The sequence below is a fragment of the Macaca fascicularis genome, chromosome 9 (genome assembly GCF_037993035.2).
Source record: "Macaca fascicularis isolate 582-1 chromosome 9, T2T-MFA8v1.1".
In the NCBI taxonomy this organism is placed as follows: domain Eukaryota; kingdom Metazoa; phylum Chordata; class Mammalia; order Primates; family Cercopithecidae; genus Macaca; species Macaca fascicularis.
In genome coordinates, this window is record NC_088383.1 from 130,988,851 (window position 1) to 131,005,900 (window position 17,050).

The 17,050-nt window shown below is 44.9% G+C and overlaps 1 protein-coding gene across 20 annotated transcripts in view; it reads left to right on the forward strand.

Moving 5' to 3' along the window:
* The first annotated feature begins 3,048 nt into the window (after positions 1-3,048).
* The window catches only part of TACC2 (transforming acidic coiled-coil containing protein 2), a 258,699-nt gene continuing 244,697 nt past the window's right edge, over positions 3,049-17,050 (forward strand). For all 20 annotated transcript variants that reach the window (XM_005566619.4, XM_074002936.1, XM_005566620.4 and 17 more), the window contains exon 1: positions 3,049-3,127. The gene's annotated coding sequence lies outside the window, so the exon portion shown is untranslated. The remainder of the gene's footprint in view (positions 3,128-17,050) is intronic.

Sequence of the window (17,050 nt, forward strand, 5' to 3'; positions counted from 1 at the left end):
AGATCAATAAACTGGGAACAAAAGTGAGAAGTGGTAGAAAGCTGTGAAGAAGGTCCAGAACAGCCCACCCTAATATGCCTGGCTGTTCATTTGGAAGAAAGCAGTTTGTACACAAGAGAGGTGATGCTGAGAAAGTGAAAAACCTAAAGGTTTTAGGAGCCGAAAAAGTGCTAATATGAAAACATGCCACATGGTTTTAGGTAGAGGTCCCTTTACTTTTATGCTTTTTCTGACAGGAAAATTTGACTTAAGTTATTTGAGTGTGGAATTACACAAGTACTTCAAAAAAAGTTATAAAATGTAATTGCCCAGAACAACTCAATTCTAGAATAGGGATTTTCCATTTTTGGAGGGCTTTTATGTACATCATCATGAGTAAGTCATGCTGGGCCTATGAAGAAGATGGAGTGTAGGATCATTCTCTTTTTATACCTGATGAAATGGAAGTGCTTAGTGCTTGGGCAACTGATCCAAGTCACTGCTAGAAAATAGGTGAATTGGTCAGGCATGGTGGCTCATGCCTGTAATCCTAGCACTTTAGGAGGCCAAGGAGGGTGGATTGCCTGAGCTCAGGAGTTTGAGACCAGCCTGAGCAACACGGTGAAACCCTGTCTCTACTAAAATACAAAAAATTAGCCTGGCGTGGCGGTGGGCACCTGTAGTCCCAGCTACTCTGGAAGCTGAGCAGGAGAATTGCTAGAACCCAGGAGGCAGAGGTTGCAGTGAGCCAAGATCGTGCCATTGCACTGCAGCCTGGGCGACAGAGCAAGACTCCGTCTCTGGAAAAAAAAAAAAAAAAAAAGAAAAAAAAAAAAGAAAGAATAAGGAAAATATCTGAATCAAGACTTAGTATCCAGCCTTCAGAACCCTCATTAAAAACTCTCTGGGAAGCTAGGCATGGTAGCTCACACCTGTAATCCTAGCACTTTGGGAGGATCCCTTGAGCCAGGAGTTCAAGAACAGACTGGACAGTGTAGCAAGACCCCTGCCTCTACAACAAACAAAACAAAACTCTCTGGGAGGTCCTTTGGTATTACAACATTTTAGTTATTATAAAACTCTGTCTTCTTAAGGAAGACAACTCAACTAACTTTTAAATATGTGAAAAAAAGGAGTTATAGTGACTTGAATTTGCACTCTGAATACTAGAATAATTTTGAAAATTAAATATTTCTGATGAAAATTAGATTGCCTTTTAAGTTTTCTCTGAAAATTATACATTCACATGAGATAAAATCCCAAGACTAGAAAAGAAATATGAGAGGGAACAGACTTCCTCTTTCCCTGCTCCCCAGTCCACCCACTGTCACTAGTTTCTTATGTGAGTTTCCAGAAAGAAATATGTATATATTATAATGTAGTACATTGTATGGTTAGGTTTAGATCATTGCCTTTATAATGTAGTATATACACATTATAAAGGGTTTTTTTTTGGTTTTTGGTTTTTTTGTTCATTTGTTTTGGAGACAGGTTCTCAATCTGTCACCCAGGCTACAGTGCAGTGGCACCATTACAGCTCACTGCAGCCTCAACCTCCCTGGCTCAAGCAATACTCCCACCTCAGTATCCCAACTATCTGGGACTACAGGTGTGCACCACCGCGCCTGCCTAATTTTTTTGCTGTATTTGTAGTAGAAACCCTCTGTGTTGCCCAGTCTGTTCTCAAACTCCTGAGCTCAAGTGATTTGCCCACTTTGGCCTCCCAAACTGCTGAGATTATACAGGCGTAAGCCACCACACCCAGCCCCTTGCTTTTTTCTTTACATAAACAATAGTATATCATACACACTGTTCTGTATCTTAATATTTTTCACGTGATGTATCTTGGAGAGTTTTCAGTGTTGGTATGTAAAGAGCTCCTCACCTTGGCCGGGCACGGCGGCTCACGCCTGTAAATCCCAGCACTTTGGGAGGCCGAAGCGATCGAGACCATCCTGGCTAACATGGTGAAACCCCGTCTCTACTAAACAAAATACAAAAAATTAGCTGGGTGCGGTGGCGGGCGCCTGTAGCCCCAGCAACTCGGGAGGCTGAGGCAGGAGAATGGCGTGAACCCGGGAGGTGGAGCTTGCAGTGAGCCGACATCGCGCCACTGCACTCCAGCCTGGGCGACAGAGCGAGACTCCGTCTCAAAAATAAATAAATAAATGGTCCCTCACCCTTTCTCCAGCTGCTTCGCTTCCCATTGTATGATTGCATCTTTAATTCCCTGTCTACTGATGAAACTGTAGGCGGCATGCTGTTTGGAACTCGCCTAACTGCACATTCTCCCTTTCCGAAGGAAGCATATTGACACGTTTGAAAAGGACTGCTTGATATTATGTCAGCTGAGGCTGGTGATGACCTGTCCTTGTTTACTAGAAGCGCTGCTAATTTTTTTTTTTTTTTTCTTTTTTTTGAGACAATCTCGCTGTGTCGCCCAGGCTGGAGTGCAGTGGCGCAATCTCGGCTTACTACAAGCTCCACCTCCCGGGTTCCAGCGATTCTGCTGTCTCGCTCTCCTGAGTAGCTGGGACTGCAGGCGCGTGCCACCACACCTGGCTGATTTTTTTTATTTTTAGTAGAGACGGGGTTTCACCATGTTAGCCAGAATGGTCTCGATCTCCTGACCTCGTGATCCTCCTGCCTCAGCCTTCCAAAGTGCTGGGAGTACAGGTGTGAGCCACCAGTCCGGCAGCACTGCTAATTTTATGGCTTGTTTTTTTCTTCTTTTACGACTGCTTTGTTTTGAAAAGTGGTTTGTCCCAGCCAAAATATAAGCCAAATAAAGCAAATTGCAGGCCAAGGTAGTTGACACTGGCTTCGGATCCCAAATAAATATGTAGTGAGAAGCACAGAGAGCTGGAGGCTGGCGGTACCTGCAGGCTCCCTGCTCCTTGTTACCCTCTCCCTCTAGGCTGCAGAGCCTTCTGGAAAGCTGCTGCCTGGCCCGGGTCAGATTGCTTACACGCCGCTGCCTCCCAGGTCGGCGTTCCCAGCCTTAAGCCAATGCACATTTATAGAACAATTCCATGTGATCCTGGGGAAGACAGACCGCTGGTGGAGGGCAGTGCTGAAAAGGAGCCTCCGGAAGAGAGGGCCTTCTCCTGCTTCTCTCCTCCTTCTCTCCATGCTGGGGGGATACTGGGTGAGTGAGTCTCAGACTGAGGGCTTCTTCCTTTGAGCAACCTGTGGCTTTAAACTGGTTTGACTACTGAGATTAGAGGGATGAAAGCATTGCTTGCTTGCTTTTCCTTATAAAGTGAAATTAAAGGCACATCTGTGCCTCTCCACTCCTTGTTTCTGAAGCCAAATGAACTGTACTTTTTCTAATACGTTACTGGTTCCTTTTGATAGACTATGGTCCCGTTAATCTAGACCTTGGTCTCTTAATTTGTGAAATAAGGAGCTGGGCTAGATGATTACTGGAATTTCTTCTGGCCTCTGTTGTGATTCTGCCCATCACAAATTTCAGTTTCAAATGTTTGTGATTCTGCAGAATGATGACTTCAGAGAGAACCCTGAAGGCCCTGAGGGTTTGTAGAACTTTGTGGGAGAAAGTCATTTGAAAGCTCGTATTGTGTTGACCTTGACATGTTTGCACAGGTATTTCTCTAGACTCCCACAAGTGCCTTTCCAGGCTTGTTGCTGGTGTTGTGCCTGCCAACTCGAGCCACTGTGGGATCTTGACAGACGCTGTGTTTCTGAGTTTGACTTGGTGTCAGTTATAACTGAATCATCAGGTTAAAGCCAAAGTTAGGCAGAATTCTAAGCCTCATGAGAGAATCCTACAGTTCAGTTAAACACAGAAGTGTGTGTGTATGTACTGTTTTATACCCTGTACCATAAAACAGAAACACCCTGACCAAAATCCTTTATCCCACTGACACCACGTATAATCTATTGTGTAGTATCTGCTTAGGTGTGTATACAGGGGGCAAAACTCCTCCCAGTTCTAGTGGCATGGTCAGTGTATTAGTCTGTTTTTGCATTGCTATAAAGGAACACCTGAGACTGAGTAGTTTATAAAGAAAAGATATTTTTTTTGGCTCCTGGCTCTGCAGGCTGTACAGGCTTGGCACTAGCACCCACTTGGCATCTGCTGCGGTCTCAGGAAGCTTTTACTCATGGTGGAAGGCCAAAGGGAAGCAGGCATGTCACATGGCAAGAGACAGAGCAAGAGGGATGCCAGGCTCTTTTCTTTTTTGTGTGTTGAGACAGAGTCTCGCTCTATCGCCAGGCTGGAGTGCAGTGGCGCTATCTCGGCTCACTGCAACCTCTGCCCACTGGGTTCAAGCGATTCTCCTGCCTCAGCCTCCTGAGTAACTGAGACTACAGGTGCGCGCCACCATGCCCAGTTAATTTTTGTATTCTTAGTAGAGATGGGGTTTCACCATGTTGGCCGGGCTGGTCTCAAACTCCTGACCTCATGATCTGCCTACCTTGACCCCCCAAAGTGTTGGGATTACAGGCATGAGTAACTGCACCTGGCTACCAGGCCCTTTTTGTTTTTTATTTTTTATTTGAGATAGGATCTTGCTCTGTTACCCAAGCTGGAGTGCAGTGGTTTAGTGTAGCTCAACCTCCTGGGCTCAAGCGCTCCTCCCACCTCAGCCCCCGAGTAGCTGGGACCACACGCATGTACCACCACCCCTGGCTGATTTTATTTTTTGTAGAGAGACTGGGTCTTGCTGTGTTGTTCAGGCTGGTATTGAACTCCTGAGCTCAAGCGATCCTCCTGTCTCAACCTCCCAAAGTGCTGGGATTACAGGAGAGAACCACCTCACCTGGCCTCCAGGCCGTTTTAAACAACCAGCTGTCATGTGAACTAATAGAGTGAGAAGCCACTCCTTACTACAAGGAAGGCACCAAACCATTCATGAGGGCTCCACCCCCATGACCTCCCACCAGGCCCCACTTCCAGTGCTGGGGATCACATTTCAAAATGAGATTTAGAGGAGACAAACCTCCAAACTCTATCAGTGGGACAGAAGAGGAATGAAACAGAGGGAAAAATACAAGATTCATTTCTTCATTTCATTCAGCAAACACTTACTAAGTGATGCTAAGCAGGCAGTCACCATGAGGTGTAGAATGACCACAGTGGTCCCAGGCTACATGACTGAAAGAATGAGGTCCTCTAAATCCGATAGGCAAGGCAAGAGAGGGATTGGCTTGAGGGGAAGATATTGAGTGGACATTTCAAGAGGCTGAGTCATCTAAGTAGACAGTTGGTGCAGGAGTGAGACGTCAGGGCAGGTGCTTTAGGTTTAGAGCCTTTTCCCTGGACTCAGTAGAGAAAGCCACGGGAATCAATGGACTCTCCAGGGAGAAGATAAGGCTAGAACACCAAATCCGGGAGCTCCTGGTTGACTTTACTGAGAAGGCGGGAGGAGGAACTGGAGAAGGAGAAAGAGAGTGGGATTTTGCAGCACCTCATTAGAAAAGACTTAGGTGGAAAGAGGCTGGAGGAGGGAGTTAGGGGGACGGTCTCAGATGCTGCAGAGAGGTTGAAAGAGGATGAGGACAGAGATGAGGCCAGCATCTGGGCATCATGGGCAGCCTTTGAGTGTGCTTTCAATCGGGGCACATTTGGTTGCAAGAAATAGAAACCCACCCGAAAAGGGGCATTTATTGAGCAGACATAGTTCTGGGCTGCAGCAACTTCTCACCCCTGCCTCTCAGCAACCACTGGCTTCATTCTGGTCTGAGGGTGGACAGGTCTCCTCTGCTGGGCTCCTACCCCTGCCTTTCCCTAAGTCCAGCATGCACAGACTCTGGGCTTCTCTATCACTGGTCCTGACCCCCATTCCTCATTGCCTGGTGATGAGTGGCCTCCTTTGATGGTCTTCCTTATCAAATATCTAGAGAGAAAATCTGATTGTCCCCACATAAGCCAGAATCTACCCTTAATCAAATTAGCAGGGTCTAAGAGATGGGTTGATGTGGTGGGCCAGGACCACTCAGACAGGAGGGAGATGGCGGATGTCGGGAGGGTTGAGGAATGAGAGGTTTTCAGAGAAAAGAACAAAGGCAGGCCCTCCAAAGTGGCTGCTCAAGTGTGTGCTGTCATGGGAGCAGAGAAATGAATGCTGAGGGTGACGACAGTGTTTCTAACTGCATGCAAGGGCACATACTTAACAGCCAGGGACATGTTGGGGTAGGGGACAGCTCTGCTGGCTAATAGGGGGAGGGAGAGCCAGGGAAAATACAGTTGTGTACACTTGGAGCATTGGCCAGTAGAAAACCAAACTCACTCTGATGCCATCCCGATCGAATGCTCTGAACCCCAAGAAGGCCACCAGCCTAGGGGAGATTTGTCCATCTCAGCACAAGAGGTCCCATCCCACCACCCCCAAAGGCAGGCATGAGGACCAAGACTTCAGGTGGTGGCAGCAAGGGAGCAGCCAGACACTGCTTAAGAAACTGACAAGGAAGGCTCGTCGACCGGGCATAGTGGCTCACGCCTGTAATCCTAGCACTTTGGGAGGCCAAGGCAGGTGGAACACAAGGGCAGGAGTTTGAGACCATCCTGGCCAATATGGTGAAACCCGTCCCTACTAAAAATACGAAAAAAAAAAAAATAGCTGGGCATGGTAGCGGTTGCCTGTAGTCCCAGCTACTCAGGAGGCTGAGGGAGGAGAATTGCTTGAACCCAGGAGACGGAAGTTGCAGTGAACTGAGATCATGCCACTGCACTCCAGCCTGGGCGACACAGCAAGACTACGTCTCAAAAAATAAAATAAAAATAAAAATAAAAATAAAGGAAGACTCCTTTCTGGGGGCCTGTACTCACCCTTAGCAGACCTCTGGATAATCCACTGTGACCCTCGTCCTAGGGTTTTTAATTCAGCTGTGTTTACAAGAGATGGATATCACTGTGTTTCTATCATCATAGTCTGCAGGGGCAAGTTTGTTCCCATGATTCTATCTTGTGATATGTCATGGATATCAGGAGCAACTCAAGATAGCCACCACCTTGCCAATGTTTCATAAGTGTTGTTAATGAAGGTGTTTAAAATCGACACAGTGGAGAGAGTCGCTGTGATGAGTGACTACTCTGAATTTGTGACCTAAAAAGGGGAAATTCTGCTCCACACTCAAGTCAGGGAACAGCCTCAGCAGAGCTCTGTGCCAGATTGGGTGCCAAAGAATTGGAAAGAGATTAAATCCAGCAACACTGGCTGACTTTATGCAAGCAAAGCCACTTTCGTCGGTATAACGTTCAGGAATGACCGAAATTGGTTGTGTCTCACTGTCCTGGGGCTCCAAATAAATATCCAAGCCCTACCAAGGTCTGACCTCCTCTGCATAGCTTCCTTTACTGCATATTAAATCCTGAGTTGCAAGACTTCGGCCTGAAACATGTATTTCTTATTTCTCTCTGCTTGTGCTCAGTTAAATGTGAAAGGACCTGGAAAAGTACAAATGTATGGGAAGCTGGAGTGGCCATTTCTTTTTTCTTTTTCTTTTCTTTTTTTTTTTTTTTGAGACAGAATCTTGCTCTGTCGCCCAGGCTGGAGTGCAGTGGTGCCATCTCAGCTCACTGCAATCTCCGCCTCCCGGGTTCAAGCAATTCTCCTGCCTCAGCCTCCCAAGTAGCTGGGACTACAGGCGTGCGCCACCATGTCCAGCTAATTTTTTGTATTTTAGTAGAGACAGGGTTTCACCATGTTGGCCAGGATGGTCTCGATCTCCTGACCTCGTGATTGGAGTGGTCTTTTCTAAGTGGGACCAAGATTTTCATTTTGAGGAGACATAATTTTGCAGCTGTCTCCCTGAGCTTAAAAAGCACAGCTTTGTATTCACTTTTGGTCATTCAGAAAAACCATTCCTCTGAATATCCTTTTGCTGAAACTGGTCATAAGGTTGAAGTTAGAATCTGACAAAGTGCTTTTGCATCTCATGTTTCATAGCAAACAGATGAGACAAGCAACGCTTGAATCCCACTTGGTCACAAGCTCATCGCCACATGTGTTCCAAGTCTTTGAAAAGCATTTGATGATATTACTGTTTGCGGGGCCTGGTAGAAGTTTCCCTATTTGGCATTTGTCAGCGTTCTTCTCTTTACCCAACACCAGCCTGCTTTACTGCCCCAGGACTGTCAATGCTTTGGCACATGCCTCCTCTTCATTTGGCATAAACAGAGAGACTTGGGTTGACATGTCTTGGCCCAAGAGGTGTGGAGGAAAATGACCCTCTGCAGACACCGATGTCAATCTTGGAGAAGCAGCTATTAAATAGAGGAAAAACAATGCCTGAGGGCAATCGGTCACTCCTTCCTGAGCTTCAGTCAGATGGGTAGATCCCAGGAGTTCAGGAAGTTAACCTTTAGAAGATATGTTCATCTCTGGCAAGATCAGTCTGCAGGCCCAAGGTCTAGGAGCCAAGAGTAGTGGTCAGACACGTGGTCCTAGGATCAAACCAGTACAGATGCAAGAGAAGGGCTGAGTGAAGACTTGGGATGCAGCACTCGGATTTAGAGTTCTGTTGGAGACACCAGGTCTCATGTCTTAAGTGCAATGGGGAAATTCAGTTTAGGAAATGCAAATCAAAACTAGCTTACTTTAGTAGCCTGAATTACTGGCAGATTGCTCGATGCCTGCTTATGAAGCGATGACCTAATTCCAAAGCCCACCACTGACAAGCCAGATATTGACTTGGCCAGGATTGGCTTAGGAACTGGAGTGGGCCCTAGTCAAAAATGAGGAAGGAAGCATTTCTTTTCCTCCCTTCCACCCTGTCTCCTTTTCTTTCTTAATATTTTATTAGGGACTTTACAAGTATATACAAAAGTAGAGAGAACATTATAAGCATCCTTATGTACCCACTACTGGTTTCAACAATTGTCTACAATGGTTGATCTTATTTCATTTATTATCCTCCTTCCCACTAACATCTGCCTTCCTCCTTCCACTGTTGGATTTTTTTTTTTTTTTCAGACACAGTCCCACTCTGTCGCTCTGTTGCTCTGTCGCCCAGGCTGGAGTGCAGTGGTGCGATCTTGGCTTACTGCAACCTCCGCCTCCTGGGTTCAAGAAATTCTCCTTCCTCAGCCTTCCGAGTAGCTGGGACTACAGGCATGTGCCACCATGCCCAGCTAACTTTTGTATTTTTAGTAGAGACGGGGTTTCACCATGTTGGCCAGGCTGGTCCTGAACCCCTTACCTCAGGTGATCTGCCTGCCTTGGCCTCCCAAAGTGCTGGGATTACAGGCATGAGTCACCGTGCCCGGCACTGTTGGATTGTTTTAAAACAAATAATCCCATTGTTTAATCAGTTACAGTTAAGCATGTATTTTGTATTAGTTTGTTCTCACACTGCTAATAAAGACATGCCTGAGACTGGGTAATTTATAAATGAAAGAGGTTTAATTGACTCACAGCTTCACATGGCTGGGGAGGCCTCACAATCATGGCAGAAGGCAAATGAGGAGCAAACTCATGTCTTACATGGTGGCAGGCAAGAGAGCTCGTGTAGGGGAACTCCCCTTTATAAAACCATCAGATCTCTTGAGACTTATTCACTATCACAAGAACAGCATGGGAAAGACCCACCCTCATAATTCAGTTACCTCCCATTGGGTCCCTCCCATGACACGTTAGAATTATGAGAGCTGGGCCAGGCACGGTGGTTCACGCCTGTAATCCCAGTACTTTGGGAGGCCAAGGATCATGAGGTCAGGAGATCAAGACCATCCTGGCTAACATGGTGAAACCCCGTCTCTACTAAAAATACAAAAAATTAGCCAGGCATGGTGGTGTGTGCCTGCAGTCCCAGATACTTGGGAGGCTGAGGCAGGAGAATCAGTTGAACCCGGGAGGCAGAGGTTGCAGTGAGCCAAAATTGTACCACTGCACTCTAGCCTGGGTGACAGAGTGAGACCCCATCTCAAAAAAAAAAAAAAAAGAAAAAAAAGAAAAGAAATATGGGAGCTACAATTCAAGATTTCAAGATGAGAACTGGGTGGGGACAGAGCCAAACCATATCATATCTCTAAAAAATTAGGACTCTTTTTGTAAGCGTATAACCACGGTATCCTTATCATACAAAAAAATAAATAATTACTTAATAATAAAAATTGTGTCAGTGTTCAAATATCCCTGGTTGTCTCATTTTTAAAACTTTTGATTTATTTAAATCAGGATCCAAATGAGTTTCACAAGTTGCTTTTAGTTGATATGTCTCTTAAGGCACTTTTCCATTTCCCCCCCGAGTTTCCATATTCCTCCTATATCCTCCACCATATACATCCTCCAGACGTTTCCTATGTCTTCCACTATTATATCTACCTTTTCCAGTAGATTATTTATGTTATGGTTATAAGAGCTGTGTTGAGTCTTTGCTAATTCCATGCTCTGGGTCATCTTTGCATCTACTTATATTGATTATTTTTCCTCTTGTTTATAGGTCATTGTCTTATTCAGCCCAGGCTGCTATAACAGAATATCATAGACTGGTGACTTAAACAACATAAATTTATTTTTCACAGTTCTGGAGGCTGGGAAGTCCAAGATGAAGGTGCTGGCTAAGGCCCTGCTGAGGGTTATCTTCTTGGTTTGCAGATGGCCACCTTCCTGCTGTATCCTCACATGATAAAGGGACCATTTCTCCCAAGTCTCTTCTTACAAGGGCACTAATCTCATTCATGAAGATGGAGCCCTCCTGACCTAATCACCTCTCAGATGGCCCACCTCCAAATACCTTCACAATGGGGATTTCAACATAAGAATCTGGGGCAGGGGGTATAACATTCAGTCTATAGCAGTATGGTATATTATTTTCTGTATATAGTGTTGGAGTTTGCTAGTATATTTTTCAATATTTTTGCATCCCTCATGTTCATGAGTGATATTGGTTTGTAGTTTTTGTCTGGGGGTGTGTGTATCATTTTTATCAGGTTGAGGAATCAGTGTCATTCTTCATAAAAGGAATTAAGAGGTTCTTCTGCCTTTAAAATGCTTTGGAATAATTTGTAGAGCACTCTGGGACTATCTGACTTTTAAAGATTTGGTAAAATTCCCTTGTGAAATTATCTGGGCCTGATCCTTTTGTTGTGGTATAGTTCCTTAGTAAATTTCTCTATTGTTTTTCTGTGGAAATAGGTATGTTTAAGTGTTGTAACTTTAATGGTGTCATTTCTGGCAAACATTTCACTAAGATGCTATCCACTTCATGCATTTTTTATTTGCATAGACGTCTGCAAATCAGCCTCTTGTAATGTTTAACATTTCTTCTGTTACAATGGTTATTTGCCTCTTGTAATTTTGTGTTTGTGCTTTCTCCCTTTTTCTTTCTGATCAAGGTAGTTAGTGATTTTTTAGTTTATTCATTATTTAAGAATTAGGCTTTTGTTTGGGCATGGTGGCTCATGCCTGTAATCCCAGCACTTTAGGAGGCGGAGGTGGGTGGATCACCTGATGTCGGGAGTTTGAGACCAGCCTGGCCAACATGGTGAAACCCCATCTCTACTAAAATTACAAAAATTAGCCAGGTGTGGTGGTGGGCGCCTGTAATCCCAGCTACTCCAGAGGCTGAGGCAGGAAAATCACTTGAACCTAGGAGGTGGAGGTTGCAGTGAGCCGAGATCACACCATCGCACTCCAGCTTGGGCGACAAAGCAAGACTCTGTCTCAAAAAAAACAAAAAAACAAAAAAGCAAAAAAAAAAAAGATTCTGATTTATTCATTAATCACTCATTTTTCTCTTCTATATTTCATTTATTTCTACCTTTAACTTTATTTTTTCTTCTTTGTGCTTTTCTTGGTTTACTTTGTTTTCCTTTCCAGTTTTTTGAGTTGGGAATTTAATTCATTATTTTCCTTCTTTCATTTTCACTGACAAATATGTTTGATGCAATGAATTTTCCTCTGATCACTGTTTTAACTACATCCCATTGACTCTGATATATATGTAGTGTTTTTGTTGTCATTATAAAACTGCCTTTGCAAAAGCTGTACCACTGAAAGAGATCTGACCTAACCAACTCTAGTTTGCCTTTAACCTCCAAACTGCCTCTGGTCACTTCCAGTTGTGGACCAAGATAACTGGGAGGTTTTTTTTGTTTGTTTTTTGTTTTTTTTTTTTGAGATGGAGTCTCCCTCTGTCACCCAGGCTGAATTGCAATGGCGCGATCTCGGCTCACTGCAACCTCCACCTCCCAGATTCATGCCATTCTCCTGCCTCACCCTCCCAACTAGCTGGGACTACAGGCGCCGGCCACCACGCTCGGCTAGTTTTTTGTATTTTTAGTAGAGACGGGGTTTCACCATGTTAGCCAGGATGGTCTTGATCTCCTGACCTCGTGATCTGCCTGCCTCAGCCTCCCAAAGTGCTGGGATTACAGGCGTGAGCCACCGCACCTGGCCTAGGGAGTTTATAGTTTAAATGATAATAACCCCTTCCAAAACTAAGCTCCCCTTTTTTTTTTTTCTTTTTTTTGAGACAGAGTCTTGTTCTGTCTCCCAGGCTAGAGTACAGTGGCGCGATCTTAGCTCACTGCAAGCTCTGCCTCCCAGGTTCATGCCATTCTCCTGCCTCAGCCTCCCTAGTAGCTGGGACTACAGGTGCCTGCCACCATGCATGGCTAATTTTTTTGTATTTTTAGTAGAGCCTGGGTTTCACCGTGTTAGCCAGGATGGTCTCGATCTCCTGACCTCGTGATCCACCTGCCTCAGCCTCCCAAAGTGCTGGGATTACAGGTGTGAGCCACCATGCCTGGCCCTAAACCGCCTTTATAAAACTAATGAAAAGGGCTAGGAGCAGTGGCTCATGCCTGTAATCCTAGCACTTTGGGAGGCCGAGACAGGCAGAAAACTAATGAAAGGCCACCAGGTTAGGACGATAAGAGAGGTCTAAATTCTGCTAAGATGTAGGTGTAGTTGGTGGGGCATGGTGACTCACACCTCTAATCCCAGCACTTTGGGAGGGCGAGGTGAGTGGATCACCTAAGGTCAGGAGTTCAAGACCAGGCTGACCAATATGGGGAAACCCCGTCTCTACTAAAAATACAAAAATTAGCTGGGGGTGGTGGTGGGCACCTGTAGTCCCAGCTACTCAGGAGGCTGAAACAGGAGAATTGCTTGAATCTGGGAGGCGGAGGTTGCAGTGAGCCAAGATCGTGCCACTGCACTCCAGCCTGGGTGACAGAGCGACACTCTGTCTCAACAACAACAACAACAAAATTACACTAGTTGTTCCAGAGGTCAAAAGTTTGCAACTTCCCCAATTATTCCTGTAAATAAAATCACCGTAGTACAACCTAAGGTTAGTCTTTTAAGATGTTTTCAGAGTTTGACATTTCTGATTACCAGATGATTTCACCTAGACCAGCGATTCCTCTGTGGGCCTACGCCCCACCTCCCAGAATTGGACTCAGTACAGGAGTACCTTCTATCCACATGCCTCTGATTGCATCCCCAACCAATTAGCAGCACCCATTCCCTAGCTCCCTGCCCTCCAAACTATCTTTGGGAAAACCCTAGACTCTGAATTTTTGGGGAGGCCAATTTAAGTAGTGACAGGTGTGTGCCACCGTGCCTGGCCACTTTCCTGATTTTTAAAATGCCTTTTATTAAATTTTCATTTAAATCTATTATCCCTTGGGTGCCTTATGATTTATTTATTTATTTCTGAGATAATTTTGTCTTTTTTCTTGTATTTTTTTCTGGAGTTCAATCAACAATCTTTTTATTCCTCCTTGCTTTTTGTCCATTTCTATTTGCATGTTTGAATTTCTGATTCAAAGTATTTTATATATGCTCAAATGCAGACTTGAGAGTATTATATGCTGTTTGGAATGCTGAGTTAGAATTTTGTTCCTCTTCATAGCTGGTCTCAGGGTGTAAGGAAGATTTTCCTCAGGTAGTATGTGTAAAATATTATCTCCTTTTTTTGTTGTTTTGTTCTGTTTTTCAAAAACTCTGTGTGGATTTGTTGACCTTCTTCTTGTCCATTTTGATGGCACTGAGGTGTTTTATGGGATTCCTAGTTTAGCAGTCCCCTGGTCTGTACACAGGCCATGTTCCTTAGGGTGAGGTTCAAGAAGGTTTCTGAGTCGTTTTATTTTGTGATGCTCTTTTCTTTTCACAGAACTCTAACTTTTGTCTTTTTCTTTCTTTTCCCCATTTAACACTGCTGTGGTTTGAATGTTTGTCTTTTCAAAACTCTTGTTGAAATTTAATCCCCAATGTGGCAGCATTGAGAAGTGGGGCCTTTAATGGGAGGAAGATGAATTAATCCACTCATGAATTAATAGATTAATGGGTCATGATGGGAATGGGTTAGTTATCAAGAGAGTGGGCCTGTTATGAACGCCAGTTTGGCGTACTCTAGCCTCTTGCCATGTGATGCCTCTGACCGCCTCAGGACTCTGCAGAGAGTCCTCCCGGCAGCAAGAAGGCCCTCACCACGTGTGGCTCCTTAACCTTGGATTTCCCAGCCCCCAAAACTGTAAGAAATACATTTCTTTGTATTATAAATTACCCAGTCTGTAGTATTCTGTTATAGGAACAGAAGATGGACCAAGATAAACACCCAGTTGCCATTGGGTAGTCCTATTATCATTTCTGCCTTTTTTTTCTCCCCAGAAAGCCTGCATTTTGAAGGCTGCCCTTTGTATTCTGTCTATCCCTTTGTTATTATTATTATTATTATTTGAGACAGAATTTTGCTCTTGTTGCCCAGGCTGGAGTGCAGTGGTGCAATCTCAGCTCACCGCAACCTCCGCCTGCCGGTTTAAGCGATTCTCCTGCCTCAGTCTCCCAAGTAGCACATGGATTACAGGCATGTGCCACCACGCATGGCTAATTTTGTACTTTTAGTAGAGACGGGGTTTCTCCATGTTGGTCAGGCTGGTCTCAAACTCCCAACCTCAGGTGATCCACCCGCCTTGGCCTCCCAAAGTGCTGGGATTACAGGCATGAGCCACCATGCCCGGCTGTACCTATCCCTTTACATTCCATGTGCTTTGAAATTCCTTTGTAATAGTCCCTACTGTGACCTGCTCAGACACTTTTTAAAGACTTTTCTATGTTTGGGTATACTTAATCATCTGACAATAATTCTAGACCAATGTAGGCCCCTTTCATTAGCCGCCCTCTGTATCGTCCCAATTGTTTCTAGGGAACTGGGTCTGCCTTTGTTCTCTACAAACACTCGTTGTAGGGTGAGGACAGGACCATGAGAAAAATCCAGGATTTTCTGACTTTCCTCTTTTTATTTACAGTTTTGAAAAGTGATTCCAGTTCTCTGTTTTATTTTCTGTCTTCAGGTTATAGAAAGTCTGCCTTTTGAGTACATTTATTTCTCCTTTCTCATTGTTTTATATCACTTTGGGAGGAAGTATTGGGGGACAGGTAACTGGAGGCCTCTATTATTTTCAGTTACCCCAAAAGCTAACTTAAAAACAAACAAATATGAAATTAGCTGGGTGTGGTGGTGCACCCCTGTAATCTCAGCTACTCGGGAGGCTGAGGCAGGAGAATCAGTCAAATATGGGAGGCAGAGGTTGCAGTGAGCAGAGATTGTGCCACTGCATTCCAGCCTGGGTGACAGAGAGAGACTCCCTCTCAAAAAAAACCCACAAAATACAAATATGGTTAAGTTGTTCTTCTGTTCTTGCTCTTGCTGGGGAGAAGTATAAACTGGCCAAATGGTACTTAACAAAGTACTATTCATTAAGGACATTTAAAAATTATATAATAGTTGTTATTGGTCAGGCGTAGTGGCTCACACCTGTAATCCCAGGACTTTGGGAGACCAAGGCAGGCAGATCACAAGGTCAAGAGATCGAGACCAGCCTGGCCAACTTGATGAAACCCCACCTCTACTAAAAACACAAAAATTAGCTGGGCATGGGGGTGCGCGCCTGTAGTCCCAGCTACTCAGGAGGCTGAGAATCGCTTGAACCCGGGAGGCGGAGGTTGCAGTGAGCCGAGATTGCACCACTGCACCCTTGCCTGGCGACAGAATGAGACTCCGTTTTCAATAAGCTTGCCTGGGAAACAGAAGTTTTAAAAAGCTATTTGTAACTTAAATAATAAAGTAGCCTGATGTTAGCTAAAACTCTCTCTGAGGTTGGATGATTGCATTTGCGAAGTCCTATGATGTCATACGGGAGGCAAATATCTGCAGTTTCTTAGTTCTGCTCTGACATGTGTGTCATCAGGAATAATCTCTTTGGCTCTGGTGTATTTGGCACTGACACTATCCCCCTCTCAAAATCTCTCCCATGTTGTTTGCACTGGAACAGCCTCCCCACCCCTTCATTCTGTCATCCCTCTCTCTTGCCTTAACCCACACTTCTTCATGATGTTGATACTGTATTTGATATCCAAAAATGACAGCATAGTTCAGCTTTGGGGTTCAAACTGATGTCTGAGTTTTTGTGGGTTACAGCAGCTTGTTTTAATAAGAAACACGGTTTTTGCTCATCTTGTCTGCAGAGAGGGACGGTATGGAAATTGCGAGTAAGGGGAACCTTATATTTTAATGTATCATCAAGCATCTGGTTTAGCAGGGGAAAAAGACGCCCTTTACTGCAAATCATGTTTCCATTTTGCAATTCCAGAATGGAATGCTCAGAGCCTCATCCCCAGAGAGGCTGACACACTCTGGCATCCTGATGACACTGGGTCTGGCATAGACCAAGACAACACTGGTGGCTGCCAGTCAAGGGGCCATGCCTGTAAATGGTCATTTCAACAGTGGAGAGGGATTGGATGCATCCCTCAGTCTTCCCTCGCGTGGCATCCTTTGTGATGCAATGCTTAGATCTTCATGACTGCCAGCCACAGTTGGGTGCAGGCCGGTGTGAAGGAAAGGAAAGTGAGAGCCTCTGGGGAAATCTTATCAGTTAGCTTTTGCAACATCACAAACCACCCCAACACTTAGTGGTTTAAGACAAGAGTTTATTTATTTAGCTTTTGATCCTGTGGGTTGGCAACTTGGGATGGACTTAGCTGCCCCTCTGGGTGGTTCTCTTGGTCTCAGCTGAGATCCCTCATGTGTCGGTGTTCAGCTGTGGGCTGGCGAGCTACCAGCTACCACTCACCAGCCATGAAAACAAGGG